This window comes from Periplaneta americana, chromosome 7 (genome assembly GCF_040183065.1).
Source record: "Periplaneta americana isolate PAMFEO1 chromosome 7, P.americana_PAMFEO1_priV1, whole genome shotgun sequence".
Classification (NCBI taxonomy): Eukaryota; Metazoa; Arthropoda; class Insecta; order Blattodea; family Blattidae; genus Periplaneta; species Periplaneta americana.
The window spans coordinates 57090923-57106903 of NC_091123.1; the positions used below are offsets into that span (position 1 = coordinate 57090923).

General features: G+C 34.7%; 2 long non-coding RNA genes across 2 annotated transcripts in view; one reads left to right on the forward strand and one right to left on the reverse strand.

The window, feature by feature from the left end:
- Positions 1–1645: 1645 nt before the first annotated feature.
- Positions 1646–15981, reverse strand: part of LOC138703120 (uncharacterized) — a 131981-nt gene continuing 117645 nt past the window's right edge. Inside the window, exon 3 of the long non-coding RNA XR_011332973.1 lies at positions 1646–1773. This is a non-coding gene — a long non-coding RNA (uncharacterized lncRNA). The remainder of the gene's footprint in view (positions 1774–15981) is intronic.
- Positions 8654–15981, forward strand: part of LOC138703118 (uncharacterized) — a 169012-nt gene continuing 161684 nt past the window's right edge. Inside the window, exon 1 of the long non-coding RNA XR_011332972.1 lies at positions 8654–8755. This is a non-coding gene — a long non-coding RNA (uncharacterized lncRNA). The remainder of the gene's footprint in view (positions 8756–15981) is intronic.

The following is a 15981-nucleotide window of genomic DNA, read 5'->3' on the forward strand; positions in this document are numbered from 1 at the left end:
GGACCGCCATTGGTGACATCCCATCACGTAGCAGCAGCAGCAGCAGCAATAGTAGCAGCAATAATAATAGTATTTAATAGGTAATTCATTATCTCGTGAAACCAAATGCTTCCGTGCGCCGTAGCATACAGTAAGAACCTTATGGTGGGGGTAAGTGAGCTCGCTTATTACGAGTAGGAGTGTAGCGACTGAGGAAAGCTTCTCAGTCCACATTCTTCTACTGACTCGCAGAAAAGTTTCACGAGATACAGAACACAGAATAAAACACACTCAACTCAGAAGACGTTACTCAGCTTTTAAATTTAACATGATGGAAAATGGCTGACGAATATTGTCTGGATCATGTATGTATGTATGTATGTATGCAGGATGTATGTATGCAGGATGTATGTATGTATGCAGGATGTATGTATGCAGGATGTATGTATGTATGTATGTATGTATGTATGTATAGTAGTGGCAAAAAAACCGGACCGACCCTTGTAGCTGATTTCAGAGCCTTGTTCACTCCAGAGCACGATAGACTGGTAACTAAGACTTTCGTGGTTCGAATCCTGCCTCTGGGTAGGAAACTTTTTTTTGTTCCTTATTCAAATTTATTCCCAATACTTTTCGATTGCAGCGATATTTTACTACTTAATTAACTTATTATTCCCAGAACATGAATTTTACCAGCAATTGAAAAGTATTGGGGATAAATTTGAATGAGGAACAAAAAAAAGTTTCCTTCCCAGGCAGGTTTCGAACCACGAAAGTCTTAGTTACCAGTCTATCGTGCTCTGGAGTGAACAAGGCTCTGAAATCAGCTAGAAGGGTCGGTCCGGTATTTTTTGCCACCACTGTACATGTATGTCTTTAGCGTCTGAGTGAGATGAATGTGATAATGCCGGTGAAATGAGTCCGGGGTCCAGCACCGAAAGTTACCCAGCATTTGCTCATATTGGGTTGAGAGAAAACCCCGGAAAAACCTCAACCAGGTAACTTGCCCCGACCGGGATTCCAACCCGGGCCACCTGGTTTCGCGGCCAGACGCCCTGACCGTTACTCCACAGGTGTGGACGTATGTATGTATGTATGTATGTATGTATGTATGCATGTATGTATAACGAGCTCTACTCTTTCAGGGGCGAGCTAAAGTTTTTCTGTATATATTATATTTTATGTTACAATTATTAGGAAATAAATAAATAAATAAATAAATAAATAAATAAATAAATAAATAAATAAATAAATAAATAAATAAATAAATAAATAAATAAATAAATAAATGTATGAGTATATGCGTATACATAATAATTATGTAATACATGTGTTGTATGCATTCAAAAGTAACTGTGTGTGGACCAGTAGTGTCATTACCTTCTTAATTTTTATGATTTAAATAACCTGTTAAAGTAAATAAAAGTCACGTTTATCTAAATAAACTTAGTTTGTTCTGCGAGTAAAAATTATTATATAACCCAAATAATGTTTCATTACACAATAACGGCATGAAATGCGTGTCCCGTTCCAGTCCCGTTTCTGTTTGTCCAACCCAACAGTGTATGCACTGGGGGGTGGGGGGGGAGGTCGTGCTTCACGTAGATCCGCCATCGACTTGTAAGGCACTCCGTTGCATAATGATGGACAGTAGTGGACTTTCCTACCTCACTGCTCTTGTAGTACAAGGCCGCCGAGACTGACGGTACAAGACGGACCGCATGATCCAAACAGATGCTGGAACTTCGCCCGCCGCTGGGGAATTACACCTTGGGTGGTTTCCAGCGGTTATACCTGCAATAGGAATGTATACAAATTGTATCTGCTTAGAAATTTACCTTTTAATACATCGTATCCCGCTTAGAGGGATCGAGAAATGTGATAATTTCAAATGTAAATAATGGTTTTATGACATAACTTGATGTAATGACTCTCCAAGTTTCGAAGAATGGTCAATGCAACTCGATGTGTGCGCTTCGAGTTACCTTGCAGACATCTAAATGGTACTCAACTTCCTCCCAAGTGTTCTATAACATATGTGGAGTGACTAGTGCAGCTGCATTTGTAATCCGTTGCCTCAGTTCTTCCAAAGTGTCACAGTTCTTCACAAAGTCCCAGAAAAAAATGAAAGGGAGATCAGGTTGGGTGACCAAAGTAGACACTTAGGCCCAATTGTATAAAACTCCCCGACTAAAGATCAATTTTGATCGAAGATCGGAAAGTGAACTGAGTTCAGACACTTCTTCTATTGTATAAAACTTTTCTGCGATCAAATTACCTAGGTTCAAATGCAATCTAAGTTCACGTGAAAAGGACTTGGCAACATCGCATAAACAGGTGAAGTATGTGATGCCCGGGCCATGTTGTACAGGTTTGTTCAGTGTAGCCAATTTAGTGACTTTAACTCTTTTTCGACGACAATTTCTTTTAACTTTTATATTGCTAAAATAGGGATTTAGCGACCTTTTTAGCACCTCACAGTGACAAAATTTAATCTTTCTTTGTTGATAATAATAAATCTAGCGACTTTCCAACTACTTTTTGGCGACTTTCCGCACACTCTGTTGGAGACACTGTTTTGTTTTGTTTTGTGCATTGTAAATAATGGCGGGCAATAAGAAGAAGGTTGACCGTTCTCCAAAATGTTATCATGCTATGGTGTTTCATACTGCTAAACATAATAAAGCTTTATAAAACGACAATTTTCGTTTAGTAATATAGTTAATTGAAAATTTATGAATGTAGCTATCATATCCATGAATAATTAATAGTTGTTATAAACATAATATAATTATAGGTTATGTTATTTGATACTGCTGAACACGATAAAGCCTTATAAAATATAAGAATGTTTGTATATTAAAGCAAGAAATTGAAAAAAATATATATATAAATGTATCTACCATAATGGTTATTCTTTTTGCACAATCTGCCACTCATATACTTCAAACAGAAAAGAAATAACTGAACTTGGATCATCTAACTTAATCGGAGAAATTTCTTCAGTCAAAGTTAACTTTAGTTTAAGACAAATTAATCTCAGATTAGTCTTTATACAACACAAAATTTCAAGTTCAGCTAGAACGAGAATCAATTTAACCTCTGATCTAAGATTAAATGGTTCATACAATCGGCCCTTAGCCAGGCAAGGGGAATTCATCTTCCGATCAACCTAACGGCAAAGTTTGCATCCAAGAATTCATGCACTGTTTCATGGAGCCCCATATTACTGAGAAACCGATCCTGGGGAACTGGTCAACAACAAAAGTTCTGCAACATGTCCAGATACACATTCCCTGTGACTGTCGCCTCGATGAAGAATGTCGCCTCCAATGACCAAATGTTCTACTCATCTACTGAATGACGCCAGACTTGTTTCCGCGTTAAACATTGGTGCGCATGAAATGAACGTGTAGCTGTTTTTAAACCATTGCTGCATAAGCTTGGACAGTTTCTGCATTTTTTAAAGATGTACAGATGCCTCAAACTAGCAAGCTGTCTCGTTCGCGCAGGCGCATAGAGCACTTCTCCCCTACCACTGTGCACTGTGGACTAGAACGGTACAGCTCAGTTCTAATAACAGTTGAGAAGGCTGCATAGGGAGGGTACATCTTGAATACATTGTCAAGAGGTCAAATTTTCAGATAATATGACTATACCTGGGTGTCGGAGCCAAGATGGGTCCCCTCCGTTAGCTCTACTACTTCCCCTCTCCAGGCAGCTGCCTAGTTTGAGGCATCTGCAAATCACAACAATATCTTTGATTTTAAATGGTGAGCATTTATTTCATGCTCCCTCTCTGCTGTAGTCCCTTCCCTCAAGCTCCGTTTCAGCGACATCGTGCGCACTGTTCCATTTAAATCAATGAGTTGTTGTCCTGCAAAATCGGCCCCACAAAAACGGTCCTGCAAAATCGCAATGTGTAGACCCAGCCTAACGGTGTATTGCAGCCAGAGAGAGATCAATTGTTTTGACAAAACTCATCCTACAGACTAGACGAACCTTCATGTCGTGTGTAATAAGGTCTAAATACTACTGTATTAATAACAATGCAGATATCTAAATGGTATTCAACTTCCTGCCAAGTGTTCTGTAACATTTGTGGAGTGACTAGCGCAGCTGCATTTGTAATGCGTTGCCTCAGTTCTTCCAAAGTGTCAACTCTACAACGTTGGTACACAACACCCTTCATAAAGAGATGAGAGTAAATTGAAAGACTATTGAAACTTATGTAGGGCCTATACATATGTAGGTTGTATTGTAAAATTAGGTTATTTTATGTTTTATTATTAATTGTAATTATTGTGTTAAATTGTATTGTGTATTCTTATTGCATTGTGTATATAATTGTTTTGTGTGTTGTAATTTTATTGTGTATTGTTCATATTGTGTATACCACTGCCACCGGGTGCTTGCCCACTTGCAGTGTAAATAAATACATACAATGCCCCTTATCACAACACTCAAGGCCGAGTCTGTGGTTCAGCGCTAGAGTCTTCCATCTAGATGGACTGGATTTGATCCCCGGTAGAATACAAAATTCTATATTTCATATCTAGACTCGCGGTGCATGGATTCGATCAAAATATGTTGCGATAATTTCGACCATGGATCAAGTGATCGATGTGGGTGTGCGTATAAGGTATGTGTTATGATCAGACAGCGGATTTTCAGTCCCTACACAGCGACTAAACGTCACGTCCCTTGGCTTAGGAAGGGAGCGCAGCAATGAGTTCGACGACTTCCCTGCAACTGACGTACACTTGACTTTCGGTATCGGGACCGAAAATCCGCCCTCTGATTATTACAGATGGAGGGTAGAACAAACCCATGCGCACTTTAGCCACTAATATGAGCCCATTGTAGTATTTCCAAATTTGGAAGTGGAAGAAAACTGGCTGACAAATTTTGCTTACAGTACTCTTACAGAGTTCTTTTACGGGTGCTCCTGTATTAAAAAATACAACTTGAAAAATAAAGTCGTTTAACAGTTTTTATTTGCGTTTGGTTGTTTGTTGTAAGTAATTAAATGTAGAAGGCCTAACAAAAATGTATGCAATTAGGGTTTTTAAATTTTTTTTTGAAGAAAATACGGGAGACTAAGGAATCGACAGTCCCGCGCCGCGGCGTTGTGGTCTAAGGCATCCTACCTAGGACTCGCGTTACAGAATGCACGCTGGTTCGAATCCTCATGGGAGAAGCAATTTTCTCCTGAAATTTCGGCCACTGTATGGGACCGGTGCCCACCCAGCATCGTGATGCACTTGGGGAGCTACGATAGGTAGCGAAATCTGGTTACGCAAAACAGCTAAAACGGCTGGGTGGGCTCATCGTGCTAACCACACGATACCTCCATTCTGGTTGAATGATCGTCCACCTCTGCTTCGGCATGTGGCCGTGAGGCGAGCAGCCGGCTGGTCGGTCTTGGCCTTTCGTGGGCTCTAGTGCCACGGAAAAAAAATGAATCGACAAAATGTCACATAGAAAACAGATAAATTATTCGTAGGCTAAGTATATATAGGCCTACTAAATCTATTCGACTTCATGGTGTTCTCTCACTCACTATCTTCAAAAGTTTTAGAACCTCTGATGTAGAACATACGAGTACTTATTATTTAGATATCTGTTAGAATGTTTTAGTAGAAATTATTACCTCTTATTCTAATTTTAGCGTAAAATCCAAAGTAGGTACCTTATTTAGAAACGAGAGAACTGATGCGCATTGGTTTAGTGTGTCAAGTATGAAACATTTATTATTGTGTGGGCACCGGGCACCCGCATTTCGGTTGTGAAAACCTTGTGTGTGCTTGTATGGCTTCTTTTGTTTCAGTGAAGCAGTAATTTTCCGACTGGAACAACCTCTAAATTTATTCCAATTAGGATTCCATATTTCGAAATAGTCTTCCGGTAAGAAAATTCAGTTTTATTGTTATACCAAAGTAGCCTATATATTTGTTGCGAGAGAGTGTAGGGATGGCTAGGTTTCTCTCTCTTTTTCTCTCACTCTCCATCTCTTTCCTTCACTCTCTTCTTGCTTGAATAATAATAATAATAATAATAATAATAATAATAATAATAATAATAATAATAATAATAATAATAATAATAATAATAATAATAATAATAATAATAATAATAATAATAATATATAATCATCATCATCCTTCACGAATTAGGCCTCTGTAGACCTGTTTCGGCCCCATCTAGCAGTCTTCTAAAAGGTCTTCCTGGTTGACGATGTCCTCTAGGTTTATACTGCATCATAATTTTTTAGATTCTTGAATTTTCCATTCTTCTTACATGATCTAGCCAATTGAATTTATATCTGCTGATTTTTTCTTCTACTGACTCTACTTGTAATTGTTCTAAAATTTCTTCATCCTTTTTCGGTCTAAAAGAGTATATCCTGCTGTCCTCCTGAAGAATTTCATTTCCGTTGCTTTGATTCTGTTCATGTCTTTTTTCTTTAATGTCCAAATCTCGCTTCCGTATAAAAGGGAGGGTAGTGCTAGTGTATTATATATTTTTATTCTTGTAGATTTTTGTACTAATTTAGCTTTTAATGTATTGTTTATTATTCCTAGAATTTGTGTAAATTTGGTAATTTTCTTGTTCACATCTTTTTCATTTTGATAAGATATTTCACAACCCAGATAATTGAAATTTTGTACTTGTTCGAGGCATTGGTTATTGAGTATTATCTTACTTCTGACTGGATCTTGTCTTAAAAATGCCATTGATTTGATTTTTGTGCTGAAATTTTCATCCCAAAATCTTTTAATATTTTATTTAATATATATAATGCTCTTTGTAAATTATCCTCTGAATGGGAAATTAAGACTTGATCATCAGCATAGAGTAAGGTATTTAATGTTAGAGCACTAGTTATTTTGATTTTTTGATATATATTATTTGATCAAAATAAAAAAATCAAATAATATATATTAATAATATTAATAATAATAATATCTATAATAATATATAATAATATATAACATAATATATATAATAATATTTATAATAATTTATGTTTCCTGCAGAAAGCGACAATTTTAAATTATCTGTTGATATTTCTAAACTAATATGTTTTTACTATTTGATTACTGAATCGACGTTTATATGGAATAACAGCTGGAAGAAGAGCAGTCTGGCTTCAGGAAGGGAAAAGGTACGAGAGATGCAATTGGACTGCTACGAACAATCCGAGAAAGATATCTAGAAAAGATCAAAGATGTGTATATAGTATTTGTGAACCTAAAAAAGGCATTAGACAGTGTGGATTGGAAAAAAACTGATGGGGATTCTAAAGAAAATTGGCGTGGATTGAAAAGGGAGGAGTCTCTTCAGTAATCTTCTATATGAAACGAGTCAAAGTCAGAATAGAAGAAGAAATGTCAGAAGAAAGTGAAAAGGAAGAGAAGTACGACAAGGATGCCCTCTATCACCTACCCTACTTGGAGAATTTAGTGAAGAATACGCGAGGAGTGATAGTAGGAGGAAGAAGAATAAAATGTACAAGATTTGCTGATGACATGGCGTTGTTAGCAGAAGAGGAGGTGATACTAAGGGATATGCTACTGGAGCTAAATGCCAACAAGACGAAGGCCATGATCATAGGAAGAAAAGTAAAGAAGAGAAACTTGTAAATTCTAAATGAAGCAGTAGAGCAAGTGGACAGCTCCACATACTTGGGGTGTAGACTACTATAAGCAGTAACATGAGCGGCTGCCAAGAAGTCAAAAGGAGAACAGCATCGGCAAAGGAAGCTTTTAATAGAAAAAGGAGCATATTCTTCGGAGCTCTGGAGAAAGAACTAAGGACGAGACTAGTGAAGTGCTTTGCGTGGAATGTAGCATTGTATGGGGCAGAAACCTGGACATTACGGCGAAGTGAATAGAAGCGACTGAAAGCATTTTAAATGTGGATATGAAGAAGGATGGAGCGTGTGAAGTGGACAGACAGAATGAGACACGTAACTGTGTTGGAAAGAATGGATGAAGAAAGAATGATGCTGAAACCGATCAAAAAAAGGAAAGGAAATTGGCTGAGTCACTGATTGAGAAGAAACTGCTTTCTGAAGGATGCATTGGAACGGGAAAAGAGTTCGGAGCAGAAGAAGATATCGGATGATAGACGACATTAAGATATATGGATCATATGAGGAGACAAAGAGGAAGGCAGAAAATAGAAAAGACTAGAGAATGCTGGGTTTTCAGTGAAAGACCTGCCCTTGTGCAGGACACTATGAATGAATGAATAAATAAATAAATATATTTTATAATTGACCTTCTGTTTTCTTTGTACCTTTCGTTACTAAAAATATTGGTGTATTTAAGTTCAAATTTCCTAGCTTATATTGACTCTTAGCTATAATTTCCAGTTTGAACTGCAGCGCAAATATTTAATATTTAAGAACAATATTTCCTTAATAAGAAACTACAGTTCGAGAAATTCTCGTGGAATGTAAACCAACCTTGGTCCACTATAACGCAAAACATGGCGAAAATGATTAACACAATACTAAGAAACTAAAGGTTTATGTATAAACTCCCCATAAAACTTGAGAAAAAGTCACGTCTTATCGGGGGTTTTCCGACTGACACTACCCATGTTAAGAATTTAAAGAATCTTCTTTCCTTTGTAGCCTACGGTATAATATCCGTTCGTATAACCTTCAGGTCCAGGGAGTAAGCTCCGACCTCCTTACGGATGTTGTGGTGAGCTGCTGGCAATTGTGTGGTGCAGACTGCGAACACGTGCAGGAGATGTTGAATACGTAAGTGCAATGTTGACTCATTCCAATTTTAAATCAGATGTGTACACAAGGGTATAGAACTCTATGCTCAAGCATAACCAAGTAGATCGAAATCCATTACAAGTTGAAGTTAGACGGATAAAATTTACTCCCAGAATTTTGCATATTGTAGGATAAAACAATGCATGCGTTACAAAATTCAGACAATTTCTTACGTTAGTTTCTAAAGAGAAAATAAAGTTTATGTGTGTGTGTGTGCGTGCATGAGAGATGGAGATTGTCACCCGACAATGGAGGTTGTAATGCATACCTAAATAGATTTTAATCAAATTCGTGAACATACTATTATAAATAAGAACTACACAGTAAATTATAGGATGCAATTTATACCTAGCTCTCCCCTACAGGGACTTACCCTAAGGCCACTGAGCAGACGGACACTGTGGGATTCCCATAACCTGGGGTAAGCACAACGCCTTCACACAAGAGAAAACTGAACTTCAAATGGGCAACGGATAAGCGTCAATATCCAAGAAGGATTGGAATGAAGGACATCGGCTTCCATATAGTGTAATTCGATAGTGTTCGGGTTAAGGGAGTTACGTATTTTTTTTTTTGTAAATATGGAGTTTTGTTCCCCAGGTGAATACACATTTAAATTCTAAAATTGGGTGTGCAGAAAACGAAATAATACTAGAATTTGATGTGCTTTATTTATATAGAGAATTATTTACAATAAGAGTCTGAAGTTTTATTTTCATTTATCGAATATTCATTTTTATGACTTTCCTCGCTTACTCAAACACCATCAATTTCACTCAGCTGTAGTCTTTCAGTCTTATTTAACGACGCTGTATCAACTACTAGATTATTTATTATATATTTTTATATATTATGTATATGAATACATATTTGTGTTATATATTATTATATATTACAAATATGTTATATTTTATGTTACAATTATTAGCAAATAAATAAAAATAAATAAATAAATTCGTTTTCCTTTTATAAATATTCTGTATAATTTCGAGTAAAGTCAGATTTGCAAGAGTAGGCACATTTCTGGTTGCTCTATTGAAAGCTTCGTTATAATCTATGAGTAGAATATAATTATGTTCTTCTTATGTATTCAATTATTTTCTGCAGCATGCATTCATTCATTCATTCATTCATTCATTCATTCATTCATTCATTCATTCATTCATTCATTCATTCATTCATTTTATTCCATAGATCTTACATGAGCAATGAAGCTTTAAGATGTGGAACATGTCAACATTTTACAATATTACAATTACAATTTTTACAAATTTTTATAGTCTTACAATTTAGTAATTTTCTACAATTTTTACAATTTTGTACAATTTTTTTACATTTTGGCGAGATGTAGTGAGATGAGATGAGGTCCGAGGATTCGCCAAAATATTACCCGGCATTTGCCTTTTCGGTGGGGGAAACCTCGGAAAAACCCAACCAGGTAATCAAATCAAAGGGGGTAATCAAATCAAAGGGGTTGAAGCCAAGGACTCGCCATAGACCATCCGGCTTCAGTCCCACGGCTGGGGAAAACGTCCGAAGAAACCAAAGTCCAAAGAGGGATCCAACCCAAGCCCGAACGCAGCTCCGGATCAGCAGCCCAGCGAGTCTGCCGACTGAGCTACATCGATGGCTCTACTAAAAGTATACAACACATAGCCAATCAGATTATTAAATTTACAAACGCAAACGATCATTCATAAGTTGAGCTATGTTATAATACAAAACAATTTAATTAAATTTAAGGCATAAACAATTCAACCAGTTGTGATATACAGAAATTGATAATACATATCATGCAAACTACTTCAAATTACAAACACAAACAATTTATCAGTAGAGCTATATAGATTACTATTCAATTTAAAGCATATACAATTCATCGGCCAAAACTATACAAATATATACAATACAAAGTAGCATACTTTCATTAAGCTATACAAATTTGTGTAATTAATATCAAGTAGATTAATTCAATTTATAATCATAAACAATTCATCAGTTGAGCTATACATATTACCAGGGAAAGGATTTATATATAAATACATATTTACTTATAAAGCTAATATAATTTATATTTTGCATTATCTTTATGTTTCACAATGTGTAGGGTTGAAAAATCCTACTTTTATTTTCCATGTTTTTCCATATTTTAGAGTTTAGTACATATTTTCGTTAATTTCCATATATTTTCCATATTTCATATAAAACAGTCCATATTATATTAGGTTTAACAATAAAACAAAACAAAATTCCATTAACTTTTAAAAATACATTTCAACAATAGAGATTTAAACACATGTTCAGTAATCCCTTTAACATCAGAGTTATTTGAAAATTAGCAGTCCTATCCACAATGGGAAAGTAAGTTACAAAACTGTATTAATTTAATTTAAAATTTTTAACAGACTTCAGTTGTGCAGCTCAACAGTTAAATGCCAGTCAGAGTACACATAGGTTCAGTTTTGTAAATCATACTATAAAGACGGTATATATGCCAAAAGTACGTCATTCAGTCAATTTAAAATCAAAACTAACAAGTTACATTTCAGAATTTAAAGAAGATGGTTTATCAACTGACAATAAAATATTATTTTGTAATTTGTGTCAGTGTGCAGTATCATCTACACAAAAGTTCCTGGTGCAACAACACATTACAACTAGTAAACATCAGGCCAACAAACAACTAAATTCCAAGCAGAGACAATTGTTTTTAACACAACCAACAACATCGAATGTAAGATCTGAGTTTAACATCGACCTGTGCCGTTCTCTCATCTCTGCTGATATTCCTCTCTACAAACTAAAGAATAAGGTCTTCAGGGAATTCCTTGAAAAATATACTCAACATACAATCCCGGATGAGTCAACACTTAGGAAGACGTATGCTCCATCCATCTACGATGAGACAATACAGAAGATAAGAGATGAAATTAAAGATAGTTCAATTTGGGTTTCCATTGATGAGACTCCCGACAAAGAAGGTAGACTTGTTGGTAATGTAGTTATCGGTTTGTTAAGTGAACAATATTCTGAACGAATTCTTTTACATTGTGATGTTCTAGAAAAGTGCAATAACAAAACTATAGTTAAACTGTTCAACGAAGCTATGGGTATCCTGTGGCCAAAGGGTATTATGTACGATAATGTGTTATTCTTTATTAGCGATGCTGCCCCTTATATGGTCAAAGCTGGACAAGCATTATCTGTTGTATATCCTAAATTGACTCATTTTACTTGTGTGGCGCATGCATTTCATCGTGTGGCAGAAGTGGTCAGAGACAATTTCCCTAAAGTAGATTTGTTGATTTCATCAGTGAAAAAAGTATTTCTCAAAGCTCCCAGTAGAGTTAACGTGTTGAAAGAAATGTACCCTGAAATTCCATTGCCACCAAAGCCAATTTTAACTAGATGGGGTACATGGCTAGAAGCAGTTGAATATTATGCCGAACATATAGACTCTATTAACAATGTTCTCCTTGCATTGGACTCTGAAGATGCAGTCTCAATTGATACTGCGAAAACAGTTACCTGTGACATAAGTGTGAAGAATGACTTAGCTCACATTCAGCATACATTTTCATGCATCATAAAAACGCTCAAAAGTCTCCAAAATAGGCACCTTTCACTATCTGAAAGTTTTGAAATTATAAATAGTACTGTGGAACAACTGAATCGTGGTAGAGGTAAAGTTGCAGATGCAGTAAGAGCTAAGGTGGACACTGTACTTTCAAAAAACCCTGGATATGAAGAACTACAAAAGGTTGTTGCTGTGATGAGTGGTGAATCAACAGTGAAGATTAACTTGGACTTATCCCCAGCAGACATTGTGAAATTGAATTATGTACCAGTTACTTCTTGTGACGTCGAACGCTCTTTTAGTCAGTATAAATCTATCCTCAGAGACAATAGAAGAAGATTCACTTTTCAGCACTTGAAAGAAATGTTTGTAACCTATTGTTATGGTAACAGACAATAAAAATTGTGTTTTGTTGAAACTACATTGGAAGATAAGGTACGTCCATTATATTTTTTGTTTAGTTTGATTAAAATGTACCAATATTTAACGTACATAGTCATTTTTTTATAATTTTAAGTCCATATTTAATTCCATATTTTGGTAAAAATCCATATTTAATTCCATATTTTGGTAAAAATAACTACATATATATTTACATATTTCATATATTTTTAGTCCATATAAATCCGTTCCCTGCATATTACCATTCAATTTACAGTAGGTCTATATATAATTCATCAGTAGAGCTACACAGACTAGTAATCATTTTAAGAACATATACAATTCATCAGCCAAACTATACAAACATATAGAATCAAATTAGTTCAATTTACAAACTTATTTTCGTTAAGCTATACAATTCATATGAAATAGATTAATTCAATTTATAAGCTTAAACAATTCATCAGTTGACCTATACAGTATACTATCCAATTTACAGTACATACAATTCATCAGTTATGCTAAACAAAAAAATACAATACATAGTAAACAGATTAAGTCAATATAAAAACATATTTTAGTTGAGCTATATAAAATTGTACATGTCATTTAAGTAGAATAATTCAATTCACAAGCATAAACAATTCATCAATTGTGTAGAAGGTATGAGTATGTAGAAATTTGGTTAATTCTTTTCTGAACCTTTTCTCGTTGTTCTTCAAATCTTTAAGATAATTAGGCAGTGCATTGAAGACTGTTATACATGAATAGCGAACTCCTTTTTTAAAACAGCTTAGACTAACAGAGGGTAGCTGAAGTTCTGATTTATGTCTTGTATTAAAATGATGAATGTCTTGATTAGTACTGAATTTATCTTGGTTCTTAATATACAGCATCATTAGGGAAAGAATGTATTCACAAGGTAAAGTCAAGATTTCTAAGTTTCGGAAAATATTTTTACATGAGGTCCTTTTATGCACACCGGCCATTATTCTTATAGCTTTCTTTTGTAAAACAAAAATGTGTTTAGCTTCAGACGAATTACCCCAGAATATTAATCCATATTCCATTACAGAGTGAAAATATGCAAAGTATAAGATTTTAAGTAAGTTTATATCACCAATAGTAGATAAGGATCTTAATGCATAACAGGCAGAGCTCAATTTACGAGTAATACATTCTATATGCGTTTTCCAGTTCAAGTGATTATCCAATTCTAAACCAAGAAACTTTGTGCTTATAGATTCTTTGAGATGAGTTCCATTTAATCGAATACTGTAGGAAACCTTAGCACTATTGTGTGCACTAAATTTGACTGCACTGGTTTTATCAACAATAAGTGCTAGTTTATTTGCATGGAACCATTAATTCATTAGATTCAGCACTGTATTAGAAGTGTTTATAAAATGATCGTATTGTTTGCTTGAAATAATTACACTTGTATCATCTGCAAATAAAATTACATGGGATGAATTATTTATGGTCAAGGCTAAATCATTAATATAAACTAGAAACAACAATGGACCTAAAATTGACCCCTACGGAACACCATGTTTAATATTTCTAAATTCTGAATAAGTAACTTTATGACTATTTGGTACATTTATTTCTACTTTTTGTTTTCTATTTGATAAGTACGATGTAAACCAACCCAACATCTCATCTTTAATACCATAAAACTTCAATTTTTTTACTAATATACTATGGTCTACACAATAAAATGCTTTAGCCAAATCACAAAAAATCCCACCTACATGTAGTTTCGAATTTAATGAATTTAGTATTTCATCCACCAAACTAAAAGCAGCATTCTCTGTCGATTTTTGTTTTCTAAATCCAAACTGTTGGACTCCAGGTAATGATATAATCTATTATACATAACTTTCTCAAACACTTTTGAAAATGTTGTTAATAATGATATGGGTCTGTAATTAGCAATAGTACATTTATCTCCCTTTTTGTATATTGGTTTTACTATTGAATATTTGAGTCTTTCTGGAAAAATAACACATTGCATTGACAAATTGCATAGATAGCTTAACGGAGGGGATAATATTTCAGAACAAGCTTTCAGAACTTTACTTGGAATTTCATCATATCCAGAGGAATATTTTGTTTTTAGTTGTTTTATCACATGTATGATTTCTGCTGCGGTAGTGGGAATAAATTTGAGACCTAAAAACTCAGTGTTAAATGCATCAGTTAGGTAACCAAGTGCAGCATCTTCTGCACAATCTTGAATGTTTAAGTTCTGAATAATATTTATATAGAAGTCGTTAAAATGATTTGCAATTGATTTTAATGCAAGTAATATTTTCACTCTTTGAATATCGATTAGTTTCATTTCTAATAATATCCCAAATAGTTTTAATCTTATTACCTGAATTTTTTATTTTTTCATTCAGATACATTTTCTTTGCATCTTTTATAACTTTTGTCAAAGTTTTACAGTAATTCTTGTAGTAATTAAGAACATGAGGATCATCACTATTCCTACTCATTAAGTATAGATTCCTTTTTCTAGCACATGATATTTTAATTCCCTGAGTTATCCACATGTTTTTACTTTTACATTTTTTCACCACCTTGACTGGAAAACATTAATTGAAATAATTCGTAAATGTAGTGAAATAATGAGGATAATAATAAATGCAAATGAAACTTACACATTGCAATTAGCTCAGTTTTATTAAACTTACGCAATAAAAACTGACAAATATTTGGATTGTTCATCCGGGTGTTGAGAAATCAAATAGTAATACATTGTTGATAATAATATCAAAGTCTTCTTTGTAATCCAATGCTAGTGAAAGCCAGAAATCTCTCAAGTTACGTAGGGTTCCCCTCCTTCAACGAAAAGCAAACAAAACAACAAAAATTACAGTCTCCATTATACGGAACTGTCTCAGTAATTCAGCGTGTGTTTGTAGTATACGTAATGCATACATACGTGTCAGTTTATACACACAGCAGTTTGTTATTTCTACACTCATTCCTGGCGTGTAATTACACTTGATTACAAATAAAATGTATGCTTGCAATAATAATCAGCGAGTTGCTTCGGACGTGACAAACATACCTTCCTGGTAGAAGTGGATAAATGGCATCTGAATGAGTAACGACATACCTACTTAAGTCTTAATTTTCACATGTTTGGGCTTTAATCAACAATATTTCTTCTTAAACTGATTCCAGGAATGTTCGTACTTGCTGCTTTACTGGTTAGATATTAGCATTCCGTAAGATG